This window comes from Dipodomys spectabilis, unplaced genomic scaffold (genome assembly GCF_019054845.1).
Source record: "Dipodomys spectabilis isolate Male_0828 unplaced genomic scaffold, ASM1905484v1 ptg000096l, whole genome shotgun sequence".
NCBI lineage: Eukaryota > Metazoa > Chordata > Mammalia > Rodentia > Heteromyidae > Dipodomys > Dipodomys spectabilis.
In genome coordinates, this window is record NW_024870773.1 from 583,403 (window position 1) to 605,002 (window position 21,600).

General features: G+C 53.9%; 1 long non-coding RNA gene across 1 annotated transcript; it reads left to right on the forward strand.

Moving 5' to 3' along the window:
* The first annotated feature begins 1,274 nt into the window (after nt 1-1,274).
* LOC122113203 lies at nt 1,275-11,463 on the forward strand. Its single transcript, XR_006148398.1, has 4 exons — nt 1,275-1,332; nt 6,976-7,086; nt 8,682-8,740; nt 10,482-11,463. It is a non-coding gene; the product is annotated as an uncharacterized LOC122113203 (long non-coding RNA).
* Nucleotides 11,464-21,600: the final 10,137 nt, after the last annotated feature.

Sequence of the window (21,600 nt, forward strand, 5' to 3'; positions counted from 1 at the left end):
TTGGCCTTGTCTCCACTGACTTCGGCTTTGTTAATTGGGTTGCAAAGGTGATGGCTGATCTCCAGCCCTGGGCCAGGCCCCATGCACCTCAGAGCTTGTGGCTCTCCGGAAGAGTTCACCCCACGTAGGGGGAGCTAACCTCTCACTCGTTAACACATGAGGGAAACTGAGGTCCACTTACTTAATTCAGACCCAAAGATTGAGCTCAAGCCTGCCTCACTCTGGGACTCTCTGGGTTCCTAGCTCACTCCTGATCTCAGCCTACTATGCAGCCAGGATTATAGGCATGTGTTACTGTGCCCAGTTATGGGTAGAGGTAGAGGGGAGCCAGTCCCTGCATCATGAGAGGTGGGGGAAGGTGGCAGGGGGCCTCAGATTTGCTGCAGGCTTAGAGATGAGCAGTCCTTGCTGATATGGGGGAGGGGATGGGCCCCAGATCACTCATGGCTTTGCCCAAAATTCACTGAGGCAAGAAACAGGGCTGAGGGCATGCGCTGCACTGGGGCGAGGCCCTAGGATGGAGATACATGTGGAGGTGACAATGTGGAAAGAGATGGCAAGAAGACCTTGGGCCCCAGGATTGGTTTTGCGCACATCTGTGACTCTTCAGAAGGAGTTTTGCTATGAAGCGCAGAATTGGCATTTGTCCCGGTCCCCTTGCTTCACCTCAGGAGATGCCCAGATGTGGATGTTTGGTTGCCCTCAAACACGGCCTTGTTGGTAGTTGGGTCTTCGTGGTTATGCTGACCTGAGGTCATCAGCTGATCTGATGGCTGGTGGTCCCATGAGAGGAGGAGAGGTGACAGGAGAGGTGACAGTGAGAGGAGAGGAAGGCCCCAGGAACGTCTGTGGAGGTGGGGACTGATGCCCCAGCCATCATGGTCTCAGAGGGGCCATCCCTGCCAGTGTCTTGGCCCTGAACTTCAGCCTCCATCCTGTAATTGTTGGTGGTTTCCGCTACCCCCGTGTGCTGGGATTTGTTACTGCAGCCTGAGGAGGCACAGATGAGGAGCTGACCAAGAGGTTCCAGGCTTCCCCTCCCCCTGCCCAGGCCTCAGCTGCTGGCCCCCTCCTCCAAATGTGCCTGGAACTTTCCTCAGGGCTCGGGCCAGCTGTTTCCACAGGCCCCACCCTCCCCTTGTTCTGCAATTGCTTGGAGGATGTCTGCACCCAACACCCTCCCCTGCCCGGAGGTGGGAAGGACCCGGAGCCCAGCCCACTTCATGTGTATTTGTGCAAGGGACGTCGGGTATCCCCGGGCTGGCTTTGTCTGCCTGGCACAGGTCTCAAAGCTCATTTTGAAACACAGGTGCGGGAGCCTCCATCCCCTCGGTAAGTGTAAGCCAGTTTGATGGGTTTCTTCAGTACTTTGCCGGTGGGACATCCGGAGATGGCTGCAGCAGTACCTTGCAGCCTTGCGTCGGCCACTGAACCTGTACCACTGGGTTTTCCCTAAGTCAAATGGGGCAGAGTCGCCTTTTCTCTCTCTGACAGATGTGGGTGTGTGTGTGGGAACCCCAACTTCATGCTCAAGCAGAGAAATAGGCATGTGAAACATGATCACAAGGGGCCCTACAAAAAGCGAGCCCTCCAGGGTGCTTGGAGCAGAGCCTGTGGAAGCTTAGAAGTAAGAAAAAAAAAATGTACACCACAGAACTTACCATCAGCAGCTTTTCCAGGTGGATGGCTGGGACTGAGACTGATACTTTACTGTCCACCACTGACCAGCTCTAGAATGTTTTCATTGTGTAAAACCGAAACCATGTGCCTATTGAACACCCCCTCTCACCCCCCCTCCACAGCACAGGAAACCACCATTCTACTTTCTCTCTCTCTCTGAACCTGGCTGATTCTGGTCCCTCATGCAAGTAGAATCAGGTGGCATTTGCTCTTTTGTGTCTGGTTTATTTCAACATCATGTCCTGGAGATTCATCCATTGTAGTTGCTTTTTTAAGGCTGAGTTCTATTCCTTAGGCTGTTTACACTGCCCTTAGCAAATCCATTTCCCCTGTGGATAGATATTTAGGTTGGTTCTTCCTTCTTTTTATTAGTGAATCATGCTATCTGGAGTGTGGGGTCTAATGAGAACTCTGAATTTTATACTGCATTTCCCCTTGGCTGCCTCAGTTATTCTAGCCATTCTTAGTGCCGTGGTTTTATCACTGGCGGGCACAAGAAACCCGGAAGGGCTACAGTCTGTATTTTGCTACTGTTTAGCATAGGTGACGTTTGTAGGGGACCTCTATCCAGGGTGGGCACATATGTTAAACAATCTAGAGAATGGCTGATTTGGAGATCTTCCTGCAAAGCCATCTGTTTTACGTGTACTCTACTTTTTAACATGCTAGCAGTGGTTTTCGATTGAATACAAAGCCTTCCCGTCACCTGGTGTTTATATGACAGAGGTGGAGGGATAAACTCTGCTCATTAGCAGAGTGGATGGGCCTTCCTCCCCCAGGGGAACTTGGCCACGAGCTCAGGGCAGGAGCAGACTGCAGATGTCAGGTCACACCTGGGGTGAAGCTTTCCTTGAATCTCAAGAACAGCGCAGCCGGGCGAGGTGCTGGTGACCCACACACGTAATCCTAGCTACTCAGGAGGTCTGAGGATTGAGGTTCAAAGCCAGCCAAAGCAGGAAAGGTTAATTTGTTATCTCCAATTAGCCACCAAAATGCTGAAGGTGGAGATGTGGCTCCAGCTTGGAGTGAAGAACAACAGTGTCCAGGCTTTGAGTTCAAGCTCAGTTCTAACATAAAACAACAACAACTGTCCTCCCCCCCCACCCTAGACCTACTCAGGTTCTAGAGCACAGGATGTCCCACCAGGGTAGCTGGGTCTACTCTCATCCACTGCACAGCCTCCTCTGCTCCCGCCCAGAGCGCTGTGGAGGCCCAGAGGTGGGAGGGGTTCGGGAGACAGCAGCAAGGAGACTGTGTGAGAAGGTAGAGTGGGCCAGGCTGTCTCCACCCTGTGTGCAGACCAATGCCATGCCAAGCCCTGGATAAGGCTGCAGCCCCTGTCACTCTCCATGGGACAGAAGCGTGCCCAAGCCCTCCATGGTGCCTGTTCCAGGACAGGGCAGGTGGTTTGGTCCCCTTCCTTCCTGTCTTTGCTGTGGGAGCCAGGGGACGGGGAGCCTCCATGGGTGTTTAGCTGTTCTCTCTGTGCAGGCCACGGTCCCTGGGGTCTCCATGCAGTCCGGGATGCTCCCCTTGCACTCCTGCCCGCATCTGGTCCCTGGTGTGGGAAACACAGAGTAAACACAGCGAAGGACTGTGAGGCTGAGAAGAGATTTCCACAAGCAGCCTTAGACCAGCGCCTGCTCTTTGCAGACAGGCTGGGAATGCTGGACGGGGTCTGGCAGAAAGTGGGGAACAAGGCATGCTATGCGGGCCTTGTGGGCACCCCGAGGCAGAAGACACCTTATCCAAACACCAGTGGGTCAAGAAGTTTCAGCCTTCTGACATCCCTGCAGTACTGGGGGTGGGGGGTAGGGGGGGGATAGGGGTGGGTGGGAGGGTGATCCAGGCCCAAATGGAATCTTCTAGTCTTCTCAGCAGCCAGGCTGGGCTGGTGCGAGTTTGTGGGACTCGTTACTGCGCCTGCCTGCGTCCTGCTTCCCAGTGAGTGCAAAGTGTGAAAGGGCGACAAAGGACAAAAGGTCGAAGGGCACAGCAGTGGGAGAGGAAATCAAAATAAAAACAGGAAGTGGCCTGCTTGGGGTTTTTCCGCCAGAAGGCTGGGAAAGTGGTCCTGACAAAACAAGAGAAAGGAAGACAGAGCAGCGCCCCGTCCTCCATCCTCCCTAAGCTCCTGGAGGTGTGGGGTAGGCCTCAGCAGCAACACCTCCATGGACGTGGGGCTGGGGAATGGCACCCAGACTGGAAACCAGGAGCGGGGGCTTTTCCTGCCCCCTGTCTGCTCTGCTCAGCCTCAGGTTTGGTGGCACAGGGGCAGGTGTGCTGAGTGACAGCAGGTAGAACACAGGCCTCCATCTGTGGGGCTGGGTGCCCTTGCCCACACCCACCAGCACCACCACCTGTGGGAAACAGCCTCTTCTCTGCTCTGCTGTAGGCCCTTGGCACTCCTGCCCGGGCTCTCCGCCTCCAACTCTGCCCAGGGCAGGAAGACTCCCTGGAGATCTCACCGGTGGGCAAGGGTCTGGGGGTGGGGAGGGATGGGAGCCCTGGGTTGGGCTAAGGACAAAGGGGGTAGACCAAGGGTCAAGGGTGAAGGGCTCAGGTAGGGTCAGGCCAGGCACCGGCAGCTTGCACCTGTAATCCCAGCTACTTTACTTCAGAGGCTGAGACCTGAGGATCCCGTTTCCGAGCTGGCCCTGGAAGGAGTCTTGTGAGGGAAGCTCTTATCTCCAAAGAGCCAGCAAAAAGCCAGCAGTGGAGGTGGGGCTCCAGCTTTGAATGAAAAAGCTGAAGAACTAGCCGGTGGCTCACACCTGTCATCCTAGCTACTCAGGAGGCTGAGATCTGAGGATCTCGGTTCAAAGCCCAGTCCGGGGAGGAAAGTCTGTGATACTCTTATCTCCAATAAACCACCAGAAAACCGGAAGTGGGGCTGTGGCTCAAGTGGTAGAGCATTTGCTTTGAGCTGAAGAGCTGAGGGACAGCACCCAGGCCTAGAGTTCAAGCCCCCGACTGACCAAAAAAAAAAAAAAAAGCTGAAGACCCAAGTTCACTCCTCCCTCCCAGCACATGAAGAAAGCAGAAGTCGAGGTGTGTCCCTGTGCCCGTGCTGTGTCCCTACTCTCCTGAGTCTCTGGGGCCCTGTGGAAGGGGCTGCTGGGCTGGAGAGGGCTGTGGCTCACCAGAAGAATTCCAGGTCTGTCCTCGCTGCACTCATCCTGAGACCTATTTTAGGCCTGGGTATGAAGGCAGTCAGTGCTCTCTATGCAAGGGGAGAATGTGCCAGCTTGCCACCAGTGGCCCCGGTGCTGGCAAATCAGACACGTGCACCATCAGGTCCAAGGTCAGCCTCTCCAGGAACCACAATTTTGCTCAAAACCGACTGTGAAGCAGGTGGCAGGAAATGAGTCTTGGCCACCACAGCAGTTGATGTGTGAATTAGGAATTCAAAGGACTTGTCTTTTGGAGAAGTGAAACAAATTCCTTTTTTTGTGCTTCTCCATTGTCTCCACAGTCTCCTGCTGGGGGCGGTAATGGAGCTGTCATTCTGTGCACCCCGAGGAAAGGGCTGCAGAATCTGACTTCATGGGAAGGAAGCCAGTCAACCCTGGATTTCAAGCCCCGGTGATTACTTGGGCCCGGCTTGGCCCACAGCTTGTTTTTGTTGATAAAGTTTTATTGGCATGTGACCATGTCCAGTTGTTTACATGGATCAATGGCTACTTTCACAGTACAAGAACAGAGCTGAGTAGCTAGGATGAGATTATGTCTGAAGATCACACCTGCCCCCAATGTATTCCCTAGAGTTTCGAAAATAATGTGACAAGTCATTCTTCAGTTCGTTAGTCCTTAGATTCTCTTGTGCAAGAATCTCTTTGAAAATACAGTGATGTACATGTGTTCTCACATATATATCTATATTACTATACACATCTATCATATACATAATGTCTCCTCTGTGAGAACAATGTGTGGGCTCCTGGGTAAGAATGTCCACAGGTCGCTACACAGACTCCGCCACAGGTCTGGGTTGGTCGGGATATTTAGCCCATTGGGGGAGCAGCTTCTAAGGGTGTGGAGCCCTCCTCTGGGTTGGCTGTCAGCGCTGCTCACCTCAGTGGCCTGGCAGCGATAAAGTCAGCCTTGGATGACAGGCCAGGGGAGGCAGCTCTCTGCTCTGTCACCCTCATATGGTGTGACCTTCAGCCAGTCACTTCACCTCTCAGGGCGTTGGTTCCCTCAGGTACCTAAAGAGGGGAGATGTAGGTGATTTTCTAAGGAGCCATATTGACTTGAAGTTCGGTGATCTTCAGAGGCCTGTGTTTTGTAACTGCGGGTAAAGAGGTGCAGGGTGGTGGTTTCTGTGTCCTCCAGACATTTGACTGACCGCCCAGAAAGGTCTGTGGTGGTTCACTTAGTTAATTCTGAACTCTGAGGCATGTGATCGGGTGACCACACTAGGTATTTGGCATCTGAGGAGAAAGCCGGTGTGTTGTGATCTACAGAGTGCTGTTACCCAAGAGAGAGGACTCACACGCCTCCACGGATCGGGGCTCTGGAGGGACAGCTGGAGCCTAGGCCGGGGTGGAGTGTCGAAGAGTCACCTTCTAGGACAGATGCAGCCGGTCAAGGAGCCTCGACACTTTCAAATTTGTGCTGCTTTTGTTTCGGAAATGAAAAATTGGCTTGTTTTCCAATTGACTCTATTGCGACAATCATCTCTGCACTTACATGTTTTCCCTGCATTGTCTATGCGGTTCACCTGAGAATAAATTCCTAGAAGTCTCATTTAGGGATAATAGTGGTGATCAGGGAGAGCACGTGACAGCTCCTGGGGGACAGGAAAGCACCAAGCCATTTCCCCACTCCGCCACATTGTCAAGAGTTAATGTTTTGGCCCATCAGATGGGTAGATGCTCAGGTTTTACTGTCGGGTTGATTTGCATTTCTCAGATCTTTTTCCCTTTGAGAAAAAAAATAATACTGACCCAAGAGGGCCTTATCACTGTGTGAGAAGCCTGGGCTGGTGTGGGCCCAGACACATCTTATTTAGACAGGGCAGGGAGGGATGAGAGGCCAGCACAAAGGGACATAAGTTTCACTGTTGCTTTGATTTATGGCTTGACTGGTGGTCACGTTCAGGAACTTGCTGAACGGCACACGATCTAGAAGGCCCATAGTCTTGTCACAAAGGGCTTTGAAGGACAAGGTTGACATTTGTCCTTTCATTGCAAGGATACAAGAAGATGCCCACGTCCTTGTTGACAGCTCTGCTCTCGGCCGGATCTGGCTGATCTAACTGCCCTTGCTCTCTCCCACTGCCCTCCCTGCTAGGCTACAAAATGACAGCTTCACATCAATGAATGCAGCCAAGAAAAGCTTGAGAAGACCAGAAGACGCCCGGTGCCTGTGCCCCGGCATGTGGGGATGATGGCAGGCCAGGAGGTTGGTACATGGGGGGGGCAGCCTTGCCCGGGACCTCTGTGGTGACCTTGTGTCACCAGGGCCAGCTGGGGCGGGGAAGCTGTGGCTGGGGCTGCTCCAGCCGGGCCTGGCGCGCAGCGGTTTCCTGGCCGTTGCTCGCCGGTGATGATTCATGATGTTTGGAAAGTGCGGCTGGGCTCTGAACAGGGAAGTGAAAAATAACACAGTCAAGGTCAGCGCGGGACATGCACAGAGCGTCTCAGCCAGGCAGCCTTGCTCTGCAGCACATGGGGTGGGGGCAGTGGGAACCTCAGGCCCTGGGCCCCGCCTGCTGCTCTCCTTGGCAGCACCAGCTTCCCTGAAAGGTGGGCGCTCGTTTGTCCCTGTGAAGCGGCTGCTGGTCAGCATGGAGCTGCTGTGGGAGGAGGAAGGGGAGGTGACACAGTGAGTGTCCGCTTCCTCTCTGACTCAGGGCTGGGTGTATTTCTCAGCGTGGTGCCAGGGGGCACTGTGTGGCTTTGGTTGGATTCTTTGAGGTTGAAGTCAACACCAAGACTGACCAGAGAGGCAGAGTGACACGCTGAGCCTTGCTCCCTGATGGGGCCTGGGGCCTTCTGGTGTCAGGCGCACATTCACGGTGGAAGGCTGAGGTTCCGATTCTGTGCCCAGCCTAGGCACCTTTGTCTGGGAAGCCATCTGGGGGGACAGCTGGGCCCAAGGGGCCCAAGACTAGAGGTAGTTGGTCCATCTTTCTGCGGTCCACTTGTCCCTCCGGCTGGGGATATGATCAGAGTGCGCAGCTAGGAGTTATGGCACACTGTCCCTGACCGAGGCCTGCAGTCCTGCCAGCCCCCAAAACCCACACCTGTGGTCCTGCCAGCCCCCAAAACCCACGCCTGCGGTCCTTCCAGCCCCCAAAATCCATGCTGCAAGAATGGTGGCTGTGCAGGCGTCGTCCCTACCAAGAACATGTGACAGTGAGGAGGCTCACCTGATGAAGGCCTGAGCCCCAGTGCCCACTGCTATCACCTGGGATGGCCACCATTGTTCTCTTCTAGCACATTCTCTGGGCTCCTCCTCTCCCTTCCCTCCATGCTCCTTTTATTGCACAGTCAGGACTGAAGGACAGCTGGTCCAGCTCAGGCAGGGCATCCCTGTCACCCTGTATCCAGCATGTCATCTCTAATGGTGGGGTGTGACCTAGAAGGGTCACAAAAGCAGGGAGCCCCCCCCCAACCCAGCGTTCCCTTTCCTGTCAGCTCAGTATCCTGTCACCTTGATGTTAATCTCTCTGATGCCCTTGCTCTACCTGGCTCTTGCTATGGTGCCATGCCCTCCTTGCCAGAGGGACTGGTGGAGGCGAGAGGGGGCCTTTGTGGGGACCCAGCCCTGCGTCACGGGCTCTGTTATGGAGGTAGGTGAATGGGGCTGAGGGCAGCCTGCCCTAGGTTCTGGGCTGAGCACTGTAGAAGGTATCACTGAGAATCCTCTGGGCCTCCCTCAGCCCTGGAGGTGAGGGGCATGGTCCTTTGTTTCCTAGCTGGACTGTCTGCAGGAGCATGCTGTCTTTTCTTCTCCATGTTGGGGGCACATGGCTGCTGTGTGATTGCTTGCAGGTGTGGCGAGGTCACAGGGAACCAGGCAGTTCTCAGAAGCATGGCTAAAACAAAAGCAGGTAAAACCCCCCAGAAAGTCCCTTCCAGGGCTGAGGAAATGCCACACGCCCCGGGCGCCTGGGCAGGAAGGGCGGGAAGGATGGGCTGTGTGCAGACTGCAAGGAGAATGGTCTGGAAGTCAGTCGTCAGGTGGCCTCCATGCGGGGGAGGGGTAGAAGGGAGGGGGCTGCACAGCTGCATCTGCATGACCAGGGATGGCGGTGCAGGGACTGGCTGAGGGCCAGGCTGCTCTTTCTAGGGCCCGGGAGAGACTCCGGACAGGAACGAGTTCAAAGTTCACAGGCCGTGTGATGATCAGGCGACAGTCAGCCGAGCCTGCCCCTGCGGGCTCCGACTGATGTCAGAGGAACCCTGACCTCACCTTGTCACCTCATTCCCATCTGGAACTCTCTGAAGATGGAGTGAACGCCCTCGGTGCAGACAGTGACAGGGGTGTGTGACGTGGCAGGTCTGAGCACTGGCCTCAAGGTTGCTGCCTCCCAGTGCCTCTCTTCCTGCGTCCCTCCCCAGAAACACAGCCTCCCTTCCTGAATGTTGCAGAGATTGAGGACGTGGAAGCTTTTGCTCTCAGTTTGCAGGGTTACATTGTCCCAGGATGGAGCCCCAGGTGGCCCATGGCAGCTGTGGTGGCCTGCGGCTGGCCGAGCTCTGCACAGCTAACCTGTAGCCTCGTTCATGGGGTTTTTGGTTCCACTGTGAAGCGTTGGGCAGCTGTGAGCCAAGGATATGGGCAGCGGGGGTGAGGGGGTTGCGGGGGGCGCTCCTTGGATTTACAGGTGGCTCAGGGTGGGCAGCAGGGGACTCAGATTTCACCCCTCCTCTCTGGACAAGGATGGGCGACCCTTCGTTCTCTCTGCAGCTCCATCCTAAGTGGAAGCTGCCGGTGGCGGTGGGTCATCCTCTCGTCCTCTTGGCTCTGGGGTCATCGCGAGTCACTCAGGGCTGACCCACTTGTTCCAGGACTGTCATTTCATCATTGAGTCATGGTGACACATGGCTTCTAGCCTGTGTGCACTGCCCGGCACAGTGCCAGGGCCACGGTGAGGCTCTGCACATGCGTGCTGACTTGCCTTCCCTGCCTTCCCACCCTGCCTTTGTTATGGTCCTGAGGCCTGTACCACCCCCCCCCCCCCCCGTACACCCTTCTCCCCCCACCCCTCGCACTCCCAGACCTTGTGGGGATTTGCAGCCTTCTTGGGGGAGAAGATCTTTGAAGAGGTGGTCAAGTGAAGAAGGGGTTCCTAAAGTGGACATAGTTCAGTCTGACCGGGGTCCTTCTGAGGAGATGAGAGACACGGATGGCCACAGAGGGACAGACAGGCCGGGCATGGGGAGAGGATAATGTGCCGAGCAAAGGGGAAGGCCCCCGGAGAGCCCGCCCTGCCTGCACCTTGGTCTCACACTCAGATTCCACACTCTGAGGAAAGAAGGCTCTGCTGTGTAAGCTGCTGGTCTCTGACAGTCTTACATCTCAACTTGTTTGCTGGGCATGTAACTGGCCCTCTGCCTGGGTTCTAGACCTAGACATGGAAGTAGAGAAATACAGGGAAAGAGGAAGAAGGGGCCTGTCCCTTCTCCTTCATTCTCTCCTCACTTCCATCTTCAACAGAGAGTAGAAATTTAGGGGTGGGAGTGAAACATGGGGCTCCACCCAGAATCTCTGGAGTGGACAGAAATGCTCTACTGTAGGCTGAGTGGTGTTGTTTCCTTCTGCCCAAACCTCCCATGTCTCTCCTTTAGCTCACTGTGCACAAACGAGGCCAGTCAAGGCGCACGGGCCTGCCGTTGGGCTGACCCTGTGCATCTCCAGAAGACCAGGACGGGTCCCAGCCACTGCAATTGTGCTGTGAAGTGGCGGCTGGCCGAGGGCACTGGCATGCCGGCACACCGAGGCTGCTGGGGCCAGGGCCAGCGATTCTCTGCGTCAGGATTCTGGTGTCTGAATTTGATGCCAACGTTCTGTTTCTGCTGAACTACCGCAGGAAGATGATGGACAACTGCAGGCTCTGGCCATCTTGCCTGTGGGTCATTTTTGGATCTCCAGGCAGGTCCCCAGCCTATGAGGCCAGGCCCATCTGACAGCCGCAGGAATATCCAGATCTCTGTAGTGTTTGTTGTCTGTGGTATCTACCATTTTGCATCTAAAACAGTTCCTGTCATGCAGTTGTGCCACTGACTGGGAATGGGAACACATCAGGGTCTCTTTGCAATGCTACCTCAGCCCATAGATTTTTTTCAAAAGGGAATACGGATTCGAGAGCTCACTGCTGACCTGCCAGCCCACTCACAGCTGCATGCCGCGAGTCCCCGCAGGAATGTGGCTGAAATCGGCCTGTGTGGTGGCTGCTGTGTGTGCTGGGGGTGAGTTAGCAAAGCACAGTCACTTTCCTCCCTGGCAGTGGTGATCCCGGGGCCTAGTGGCCTTTCTTCACTTCATGTGGGGGTTGTGCAAGCTTCCGCATGCACACATCCCGGCGATGGCCCAAGAGCCCACACAGCAAATGACACAAAGCCCCTACATGCTCGCCCCCCCTCCCCCCAGGGCCCACTTCCTCCATTGGCTTCCCCTACCACCCTCAGTCCTGCCTCTTCCTCCTTCTCCCTGCTCACTACCCAGCAGTCTCCTCACTTCAAGAGCCCTTGGGTCGCCCTTCCCTGAGCATGTGACGACTTCTCAAACACCCGAACTGTCAAAATCAAGGAATCCATTTCCAGTGCTCGATGGGACCCCAGGAGTCTGTGCTGCTCCCTCAGAAGAGAGGTTATGGGGTCTGCAGTGTATCTCTTTCCTTGGTGCATGTTGCCTTTGCACACCCAGTGTGCAGACACTCGGGGTGAGGCGGGCCTGCCCTAGCCGTGCTGTGCTGTCCTCTAAGGGCATTGATTACACACTCTGCTGCAAGTGGAGAGCAACTCGGCTCTTGGTGTCTGACCTCCAGTCCCGTAGTCAAGTGGATTAGCGGGCCAAAAGAAGCCACACACCTATAGTTTCCAACTCCTAACTCTTCCCCACCATGTTCTGATCTCACACATGTTGGCTCATTCATTAGACCGAGCCATAACCATGCCCAGGGGTTTTCTGTGACCTGGTGCCTTCTGGTGTATTCTAGCCATGGGGACTCAGGCAAGTGGCCGGTAGATAAAAGGCTTGGTTTGGCGTGACTCATCCTTGGAGACACCCCACCCTTGAGGCCTGGGTTGTCAAATGTCTTGTTCCTGTAAATATTGACCACTGGAGACCATCTCTGATTTATTCTGGAGGAGTGATCTGGAATGAATATAGAGACCATCTCTGATTTGCTCTGTAGGAATGATCTGAATGAATATAATTGGTGATTGTGCAATGCTCATCATTTGCTGAGGTTCAGCCGCTACTAAACATCACCCCATTATCCTCTTCCTCTGAGCTGCTCCTCCATTCACTCATGTGCAACTCAGACTCAATCTACAATGGGATCTGGTACAGCCAGGAGAGTGTACTCTGTCAGACCGGCCAACAGCACTCAGGGCCACTGGTCTCCAGGGTGACCAGTGACCTTGCCAAGAAGCAAAAGCAGCAGGGAAGTGCAGAGGTCATAGGCCAAAGCACCGAGGGATGGGGGCATAGACTGCTGTCTGGAATCCGGGGCTAGCCCCTGCTTGTGCATTTCCACTGTGGTTTGGTCTGGGGCTGGGGGACCTGCCATCTCTCTCTTCCAGTCAGCGCCCTTGAGCCTGTCAGCTCCACCTTGTAGAATAGACTACCCTGTCATCTCCCTTTCTGATGACGTTCGAGGAGTTGTTTTCTGAACATCTGATGTTTTCCTTAGGGCCTGGCAGTTTGGCTTAGTGGGCATTCTCACTGGAGGGGCCTCCTGTGAAGCTGGTCCCCCGAGAAGTCCTTGTTTACTTCCTGCACCTGCCCTGGCTGAGGGTTTGTCCGACTATGCCAGCAGATGAGCCTGGAGCATGGGTCATTGGTAGGCAAAAAGCTGGCCCAAAGCTCTGGGTAGAGGGTGAGCCTATCTATGTTCTGTCTGTCTGTCTCGCACACGCACACCTGCACACACCCTTTGTAAAAGGAACCCTGCTTCATTTGTGCCAGCTCACCTTCCTGGGAGAAAGAATGAGCCACTGCTTTGCCACTGACTGCCATGTGGCTTGGGCACCTTACTGGACTCTGCTGAGCTTTGGGATCCTTACATGGGAAGTGAGGGCCAGGATGCTGACCTCTGAAAGTCAATGACAGTAGAGATGATGTATTTAGCATGCTCAAAAGTGACCCTGTGCATCGCAGTTTTCTCCAACCTTGGGACCCCGGTCAGCCCTGGAGGGAGGCTGAGGAATCAGCAGAGCCAGGATGCAGGGCGCAGTGCGCAGTGAGCAGTGTGGAGATGCTCTGTGACAGCACGGACAAGGTAAGCTCCAGGAGAGGAAGCTGGTGGGGGGGGAGGAGGGGGGATGGGGAGGTAGGGGGAAGCTGCTGCTGCCTCTGGCAGGACATGTCTGGGGACAGCCGTCCCTGCTCATCTCCCACAGGCAGAGGCTACCCCAGGGCCACGATGTCCCACCCAGCGCAGGGCCACCAGAAAGCGGAGCACACAGACTTCCCCATCCCGACACTCTGGCTGCCAGGAACCAGGGCTGCACTCCCCCCTCCCCCCCTCCCTACCCCTCCTCCCTCGGGCCTCTGCCCTGTAGACCACAGGACAGCAGGGCCGTGACCCTCAGGACAGAGAGGACTGTGGAGGACAATCTCAAGCAGGCAGGCTGTGAAGGGCCCACCGGGGCCAGTCTAGTGCCCCCTCTTAGTGGGGTGCTCACCCAGCTTCTCAGACTGTCCAGGCTTTTCTTCCTTGCTGTTTTAGAGTGTCCCCAGAGAAGTGACGCATGAGAGCCTGGCGATGTGTCGCTGGGCACAAGGGTGCCACAGGTGTGTCCCCAGCCAGATCATCATGCCACAGCCACCCCTCCCCCCGCCGGGCCCCTCACAAAGCCCCGGCGCTGGTCATTCTCTTTGTCACCTGTCTGTCTGTCTGTCTGTCTGTCTGTCTGTCTGTCTCTCTCTCTCTCTCTCATGCTGCTGTGAGTTAAACCCAGGGCCTGGAGCATGCTGGGTAAGTGCTCTATCACTTGAGCTATACCTCTGCCTTTTTGGCTTTGTAATTAATTTTTAAAACTAGGTCTCACTAGCTTTGTTCAGGCTGCCTGGCTGGGAACTTGGGGTACGCCTGCTTCCGCCTCCACCCGCCTCCCCAAGAGCTCCCAACATGCACACATACACACATACATACACATATACACGCACATGCATGCACTCACACATACACACATATGCACACACACTTTCATACATGCACGCAGTGCTTTTCAGGTTTCTGCTTGCCTTTCTTCCTTCCTTCCTTCCTTCCTTCCTTCCTTCCTTCCTTCCTTCCTTCCTTCCTTCCTTCCTTCCTTCCTTCCTTCCTTCCTTCCCTCCCTCCCTCCCTCCCTCCCTTCCTTCTTTCCTTCCTTCCTTCCTTCCTTTTCTTCCTTCCTTCCTTCCTTCCTCTCTCTCTCTTTCTCTCTCTCTCTCTCTTTTGGTACTGGTACTGGGGCTTGAACTTAGGGGTAGGGAATTTTCCCTTAGTTTTTCCACTTAAGGCCAAAGCTCTACCAGTGGAGCCATGTTTCCACTTCTGCTTCTTGCTGATTCACCAGCCATAAGAGTCTCAGGAACTTTTTGGCCCAGGCTTACTCTGACCTACGATGCTTGGATCTCAGCCTTCTGAATAACTAGAATTACCAGCGTTGGCTCATGTGTGTTTCTTCATTGCTCATTCGGAGACCCTGGGTGGGGACCTGCTCCATGCCAAAGACCCTCCACAGGCTGCTGTCCAGACCACAGAGGGGAGGAGCAGAGGGAAGGCGGTGGGGAGGAGGGAGGAGCACATCCTGAGTGTGGCCGCAGCCTGTCTGCAGCTGGCGGGATGAGGAGAGGTTCTGCCCAGAGTGGCAGGGCCACGCTGCCCCAGTGACCAGCTGGCCTGGCCGCATCATGCTCAGAAGTCAGGTCACACCTACAGTGGGACTGCCAGGCTGGCCCTGGGTTCTGAGCTACCCTTGTTAGAACGGCTGGGGGCAACCTCAAGGGACACTGTGGGGCCAGGCAAGGAGCTGCACCTTGCCTTGGTCTAAATACTTCTGTGCTGACCCTTTACCCTATTGACAAAGGCAAGGGAGTGGGCGCAACCCTGGCCCGCTGGGTGCCAGCATGAGTAGGGGAGCAGGGCGCATGCTCCAGGGATGGATTTCAGGCAGCTGGAGACCAGCGTGTGTCCCCTCACAGACAGACAGACAGATGGGACAGACCAGCACATGTCCTCAGACAGACAGGATAGCCGACCAAACCAAGCTGGGCAGGAATGTGTGGCCACCAGCTTCCTGCCCTTAGTTACCTGTGGTTCTAATGTCTTCTAATCTGCTCACCTCCCACCATGGCCTTTTGGAGACTGTGAACTCTGTGGCGAGACTCTGAGGGGCAGAGAGCGTGGGGGGAGAAGGAAAAGGGGAGAGGGGAGAGAGAGGAGAGAGAAATTTCACTGACGTCAAAGAAGACCACATTGTGACAGGATCACATTACTTGTACCTCAACCACCCACAGCCTCTAATGTACTAGAAACCAAATGGCCTGTTTTGAAGCCTGTAATGATTGACTTTTCTTTCTTTCTTTTCTTTTTTTCTTTTTTTTGCTATTATTCTTCGACCAAAAGGGTCATTAATCGCTGGGAGTTTGAAAGCTACCTGGTTTCCTGGAACAGAGAGGCATTTCCCAGAGTCCTCATCGGTCGCTGCTTGTGTGGCACAGCAGTGAGAGGAGGACACGGCTCCAGCTGCTCCCAGTGCCAGCTGAGGCTCAGCCGGGGCAGCAGCTGGTGCTGTCCTGTGGTCCAGTAAGCTCATTCCCATGTCCTCACACCCCGTGTGCACCTCCGCATCCCACACCCCTCAAAGGCTCCCCCACTATGCGGCCCGGCTGGCTTTGCAAAGTGAAGGCGATGCTGTCTCTGGACACCTCTTAATGGGGGATGCAGGCTAGGAAGGGGGGTGGGGGTAGGCGACCCCGGTCCCAGCTCCTTCTTGTGGTCCCCGTCAGCATGACGGCTTGGGCCTGTTTGTGCTTCCCGAAGCTTCCCTCAGTCCTGTGGTCCAGACACCCAGGGTGTATTTACAAATAAAATCAGAGTTGGCAGCAGGGGCCGGCACCCGAGGCTCCTCACCCAGATGGGAGAGGCCATGCCACTGGCTGGCCACGGCCACCGAGTTCGCTTTGGTCCTAGTAAAAGACAAAAAAGAAACACCACATCTATGGGTGTTTATCAGCTTGCCACTTGTTTCCAGCCAGGTCATTTCTCTCCTACATTTTTTTTTCTGCGTTCAGATGGCTTCAGGGGTGTCCTCCACACTACCCCTTGTCACCCTCCCTGGATAATAATATTTGGCTACTTTAGCTAGGGTCCTTAAATAGCTTTCTCTTCCTCCTCCTCCTCCTCCTCCTCCTCCTCCTCCTCCTCCTCCTCCTCCTTCTTTTGCCAGTCTTGGGACTTGAATTCAGGATCTGGGCTCTGTCTCTGAGCCTTTTTGTGCTCAAGGCTAGCGCTCAACCACTTGGAGCCACAGTGCCACTTCCAGAGAGATAACAGTCTCACAGACTTTTCTGCCCAGGATGGCTTTGAACTCTGATCCTCAGATCTCAGCCTCCTGAGCAGCTGGGATTACAGGTGTGAGCCACCGTGCTTAGCTCTTGCCATCTCTTCAAGAGAGATTTAACTCCATCTTCTAGAACATGTCTTTTGCCCGATGTCTCAGAGATCTGGTACTTTCTGAATATGTGTGCTTCACCACTGGAAATACTATCCCATGCACCATGTGCCATCCCCACAAAGCCAATTCCTTGCACTGCTTTTGAAAAGGATTTCTGTGAGGTGGTGTCCATATGAAGAAACATTCACGCATACTATGACGGCATGCTAAGGCATGAGGGGTCTTGCTGTTCCTTCAACAACTTCAGCAAAGAGGAACACGTGAAAGACAGGCAGAAAGCAAATGGGGAAGATTCCAGTAGCATGGTGGTAGTTGCAGGTGGGTGTGAGCAGAATCATTGCTGTGCATGTGTTCTTGCTGGATTGTGCTTGGAATTTTCCATAGGAGATTTAAGGCGCACATGTGAAGACCTGCTCATGACATCAGACACTTGTGATTGGCCATGCCAAAGCTTCAAGAATAAACATAAAGACATTTGTTTGCATTACAAAAGCCAAATGCAGTTCTTCCAGGTAGCCTCTATAAATACCCAACACTAGCACAGATCAGGTTCCTGCCAGGGTATTTTGTTTCTCTGAATGAAGAATCGCGAGACAGCTGTGTAACGGGGAATGATTTGTGTGGACACAAATAGAAGGCGATGCATTGGGTTCACATGTCCGGCTTCCCTCTGTACATGCTGGTCTCAGTGTGTGTGTGGGGAGTGGCCCCCAGTGGAGAACTTCCTCAAATGATGACTGGGAAGACCTACTGTGTGAAGTGACCATTGCCTGGGTGCAGGCAGTCCCAGGAGAGCAGGAGGCCCCCACAGTCCTGGGCTGAGTGGAGAGAGCCAGCATCATCTTCTTTGGGCTACGGAGAGGCAGGAGCCATGGTGTACACAGCCAAGGGGGAAGGGGGGAGGGAGCAGCTGTCTAGTCAGTTTGGTCAGTCAGGCAAGGGCCCCAGTGTCCATATCCCAGGGGGCAGAGCCAGCTCCAAATCTACCCTTGCACCCTGGATTTTTCCAAAGGAGAAAAAAAAAATGTGTGTGTGTGTGTGTGTAGAACCGGGTGCTTTCCATATAAACATGGTAGCTCTATGTGCCAATGTGTACTGTGACTAAAAATACCTATTTGGCTTGTATGGAAATTCTGGAATTCTCAGGAACTCTTTCTGTTTATTACATTTTTCTGAAAGGGTGTATTGTGCTATATGCCCCAGTACATGATTCTGGGCCTTTGGGTATGGCTGTGTCCATATTCCATGAGAAAGAGAGACAGAGACAGACAGAGAGATACAGATGGGGGGGGGGGGGAGAGGAGGGAGAGGGAGAGAAGGAGAGAAGAGAGGAAAGAGTTAAACTTGTTTGAAAAAGTTTTACCTCCAAACATGAAAGATCTCAACATGGTGGCTTCAAAATGTCTGTCTCAGTATTTCAGGGCTGGAAGACTTTTGGAATGCAGAAGAAAATAAGGGGAAAAGATGGAGAAAAAGATAAACAAAATACACTACCCATGTGCTCAAATTGAGAGCAGCATCTTTTTGGAAGAAGTGTTTTTCTGATGAGCTAAGTGTTGCTTCTAACCAGCACCTTCCCCCCCCGCCCCCCCCCCCCCCACACACAAAAGACTGCCAAGTGTGAGCTTAGGTGTCTGTTAGATTGTTAGATTTATCATTGCTGTGTGGGTTCCAGGCTCAGAGGTCACTGGCTGCAGCAACAGCATAAAGTTTGCCCTCGTTTATTCTTCCCTCTGATTGGACCATCTCTGGGGGTTACCTTCCGGAAGCTTCTGTTAATTCAGGCCAGCTTTGTGAGGGCGGAGGCTTCCCGCCCAGCCAGGGAGCATGTGACCCGCGTTGCCCTGCCGGAGGCCTGGCCCAGTGGCCCTTGGCCAGGGAGGAAGTTCAGTCAGATCTGGGCTAGGGAATAGCTTGGGGGGCGGTAATGGGGAGGGAGGGTGCTGGGCAGAACGTTCCCCCAAGCTTCTGAGCAGGACAGGAAAGGGAGACATTCATGGACTGCTGCATCAGCTCCAAAACCCAGTGTTTATTCCCAGACTTCCAATGTGCTCCAAGGTGGTGGTGGGGGGGGGGGGGGTGGGAAACAAGTGTGACCGCACAGCAGGGGCTCCAGCTTCGCCCCTGCCGGAAGGACAGACCTCTGCGTGCACTTTCCCGCCAGCCCAGGCAGCAACCTGGTTGTTTGGTGGTGTGGGCTGCTTTCCGTTGTAGTTAGAATTTTCAAACGTAATGGCTTCCTGTGAATTGTGCTGACTTCTTATCTGACATTTGTGAACCGTTGCATGTATAATATGTAAAATAGCCGGGCTCGGTGGAGCCACGAGTCTGTCTCCGTGGAATTCATCGCCTCTACAGGTCAACCAAGAAATGTGTTGGCTGGGTCACTTTATGGCACAGCTTCACATGCAGCTAGAGCCTCTCTTGGTGTCTGCAGTTGGCAGCAGGAGGATTCTGGGGACTCAGCCCGGGTGCTGGGGGCTACTTTTGAAATTCGTGTCCACAGTGGTTGCAAGGGATAAGATGTTGAGTAAGCTGGAGGGTGGTGGAGTCATAAGTTGCCACAACAGGAAAGTTTCTTGTTTTAAAACCTTCTAAAGCAACATGTGGGCTGAGGGGGTAAAAAAGGCGGACTGTGGTTTGGTGATGGTACTTCCTTATTGATATAATGGTTGGTCTCTAGCGCAAAGCCTCCTGGGAGGCCGGCTGTTACTCTGATGGGTTCTGAAACCCAGCCCGGGGCTTTCTGGACGGATGAGAAGTCTAAAAATTTCCCTTTTCATTTCCTCTCTTCTGTGACTTTGTCATTTTTTTTTTTTTTGAAAAAAAAAAAAAACTAACTAGTAGCAGAAAAGAATTTTGCTTACGCTTTTAAGGGTTTATCTTGAACTGAGTAGCTCTTCTACTTCTCAAAAAATTCACACCCCCAAACCCCCAAGCTTTTCAGAAATAATCATGGACTGCAGATGTCCTCCATCAGGAATATGTTTGTTTAATCTGCTTTTCAGCCAGATGCATCACAAATAAATCCTTTCCTTTCCCTCTCCCTCTTTCCCCTGCTTTGTCTTTTCTTATAGTACAGAGGCTCAAACTCTGGGCCTTGAACTCTGGGCCTGGGTGTTGACTCAGCTTTTCTCACTCAAAGCTGGCATTCTACCACTTGAGCCATAGCTCCACTTCTGACTTTTTGCTGGTTAATTGGAGATAAGAGTCTGTCTCATGGACTTTCCTGCCTGGGCTGGCTTTGATCCTCAGATCTCAGCCTCCTGAGTAGCTAGGGATTACAGGCATGAATCACCAGCACCAGCCAATAGATCTTTGTAATAGTGTGTCTTTTAAGAAACACCAGGCTCTCCTCCTGTGGGGATGTGGGAAATTGAGAGGCCAGGGAAAGGACACCGCCTTCTAGAACCTTCTTCTTTCATGGTTGCCAGCATTTTTCCTTGAGCTGTGGATAAAAGGAAGTAGATGCTGCTCCTGGGTGAGCCCACAGCCCTTTGAGAGAGCATCCTGAATCCAACCAGACCTCTGCCGGGCAGACCCCAGCTGGGCTCTGGGGCCGAGTCTGTCTCTAGGTATCTCTTCTCCTCCTTCTCTCCTCCCTCTTTGAGTGAGGCAGAAGGGAACACGCCTCTTCTCACAACCGCCACTCGGGCTCCGCTGGGCCTGCACACTGCCTACATCTTTTCTTTTTTGGTCGGTCATGGGGCTTGAATTCTGGTCCTGGGCACTGTCTCTGAGTTCTTCAGCTCCAAACTAGAGCTCTACTACTTGAGCCACAGCACCACTTCCAGTTTTCTTGTGGTTAATTGGAGATGAGAGTCTCACCAAGGTCCCTGCCCAGGCTGGCTTTGAACCTCCATCCTCAGATCTCAGCTTCCTGAGTTGCTAGTATTGCAGGCGTGAGCCGCCGGTGCCTGGCTTTGCCCACATCTTGAGCATGGATGCTCATGTGGGCGCATGAGCACATGTGTTCTTTGTTATTTGGCCCAGCCCTTGAGTTTCCTTCATTTTTCAGCACACTCAAGGAAGACAACACTTAGAAGCAATGTGGACGTCAGTGTTCTAATCACCACCAAACATGCCAACTCTTACCCACAATCCCAGCTTGCCAGTCTCTCCATCAGCGCTGAGGATCTGACACTAAGCTAAATTTGCTCTCTCTCTCTCTCTCTTTCTCTGAAAAGCCTAATAAATCTGCCTATGTCACTGAGGCCATAAGGAAATGCGATCCTGCATTCTCATCTTAGGGTTGGCTGGCTTTGATCCTGTGATCCGCCCTCGTCTTAGGGTTACAGACACAGCAAGAACCACTTTTGGGGTGGGGACTGGAACTCCGGGCCTTGTGCTCCTCTACCATTTGAGCCCCGCCCCCTGCCCCAGAACCCCTTTCTGAAGTATACGTGTCTCCTGCCCATGTGTACCAGTGCCTCAGTGGACACTGTGTGTGCACAAGGATGCAAAGGCCCCACAGACCTGTGCTCAAGTCTCAGGTTGAGAGTGGATGAGTGGCACATGCATGAAGTGCAGACAGCTGCTTCTTTGTCTTGTTGAGGGAAACAACTAGAAGCAGACACACACATACAAACATACTTCCTCCCATGTGTGATGTTGGTTGAATCCCCAGTTGCGAGTGTGCTGTGTATACCCTGTGTGTGTGCACATCGTGTGTCTCCAGGCAGGATCATGTGAGTGGTGTGTGGTGGGTGCCACGCCCGCACCGTGTGTTCAGGAATCCATGCCTGCATATGTCCTTGTGTGTGGTATACCGGATGCCATGGGTCAGGGAGTGCTGGGAACCGAGGCACACGGCCCAGGCCATGCCCCAGGAGGCTGTGACATGGACCCACAGGCCCTTCTCTGGTGACAGGTGCTCGTGGCCTGGCTTGCCTTTTGCCCCCTAAACAGCACAGGAAACTGCGGGAAGGTAGACCAGGTGCCTGCTGCATTGTCCTCCCTCCTAGATTGTCCTCCCTCCTGCCTCCCCAGTGAGTTGTTCTCAGGGTCTGGCCTCGAGCCTCAGAGAGAAGGAGAGAGTGGGGGAGAGGGGGGAGTGAGGCATCCTGTGTATCAAGAC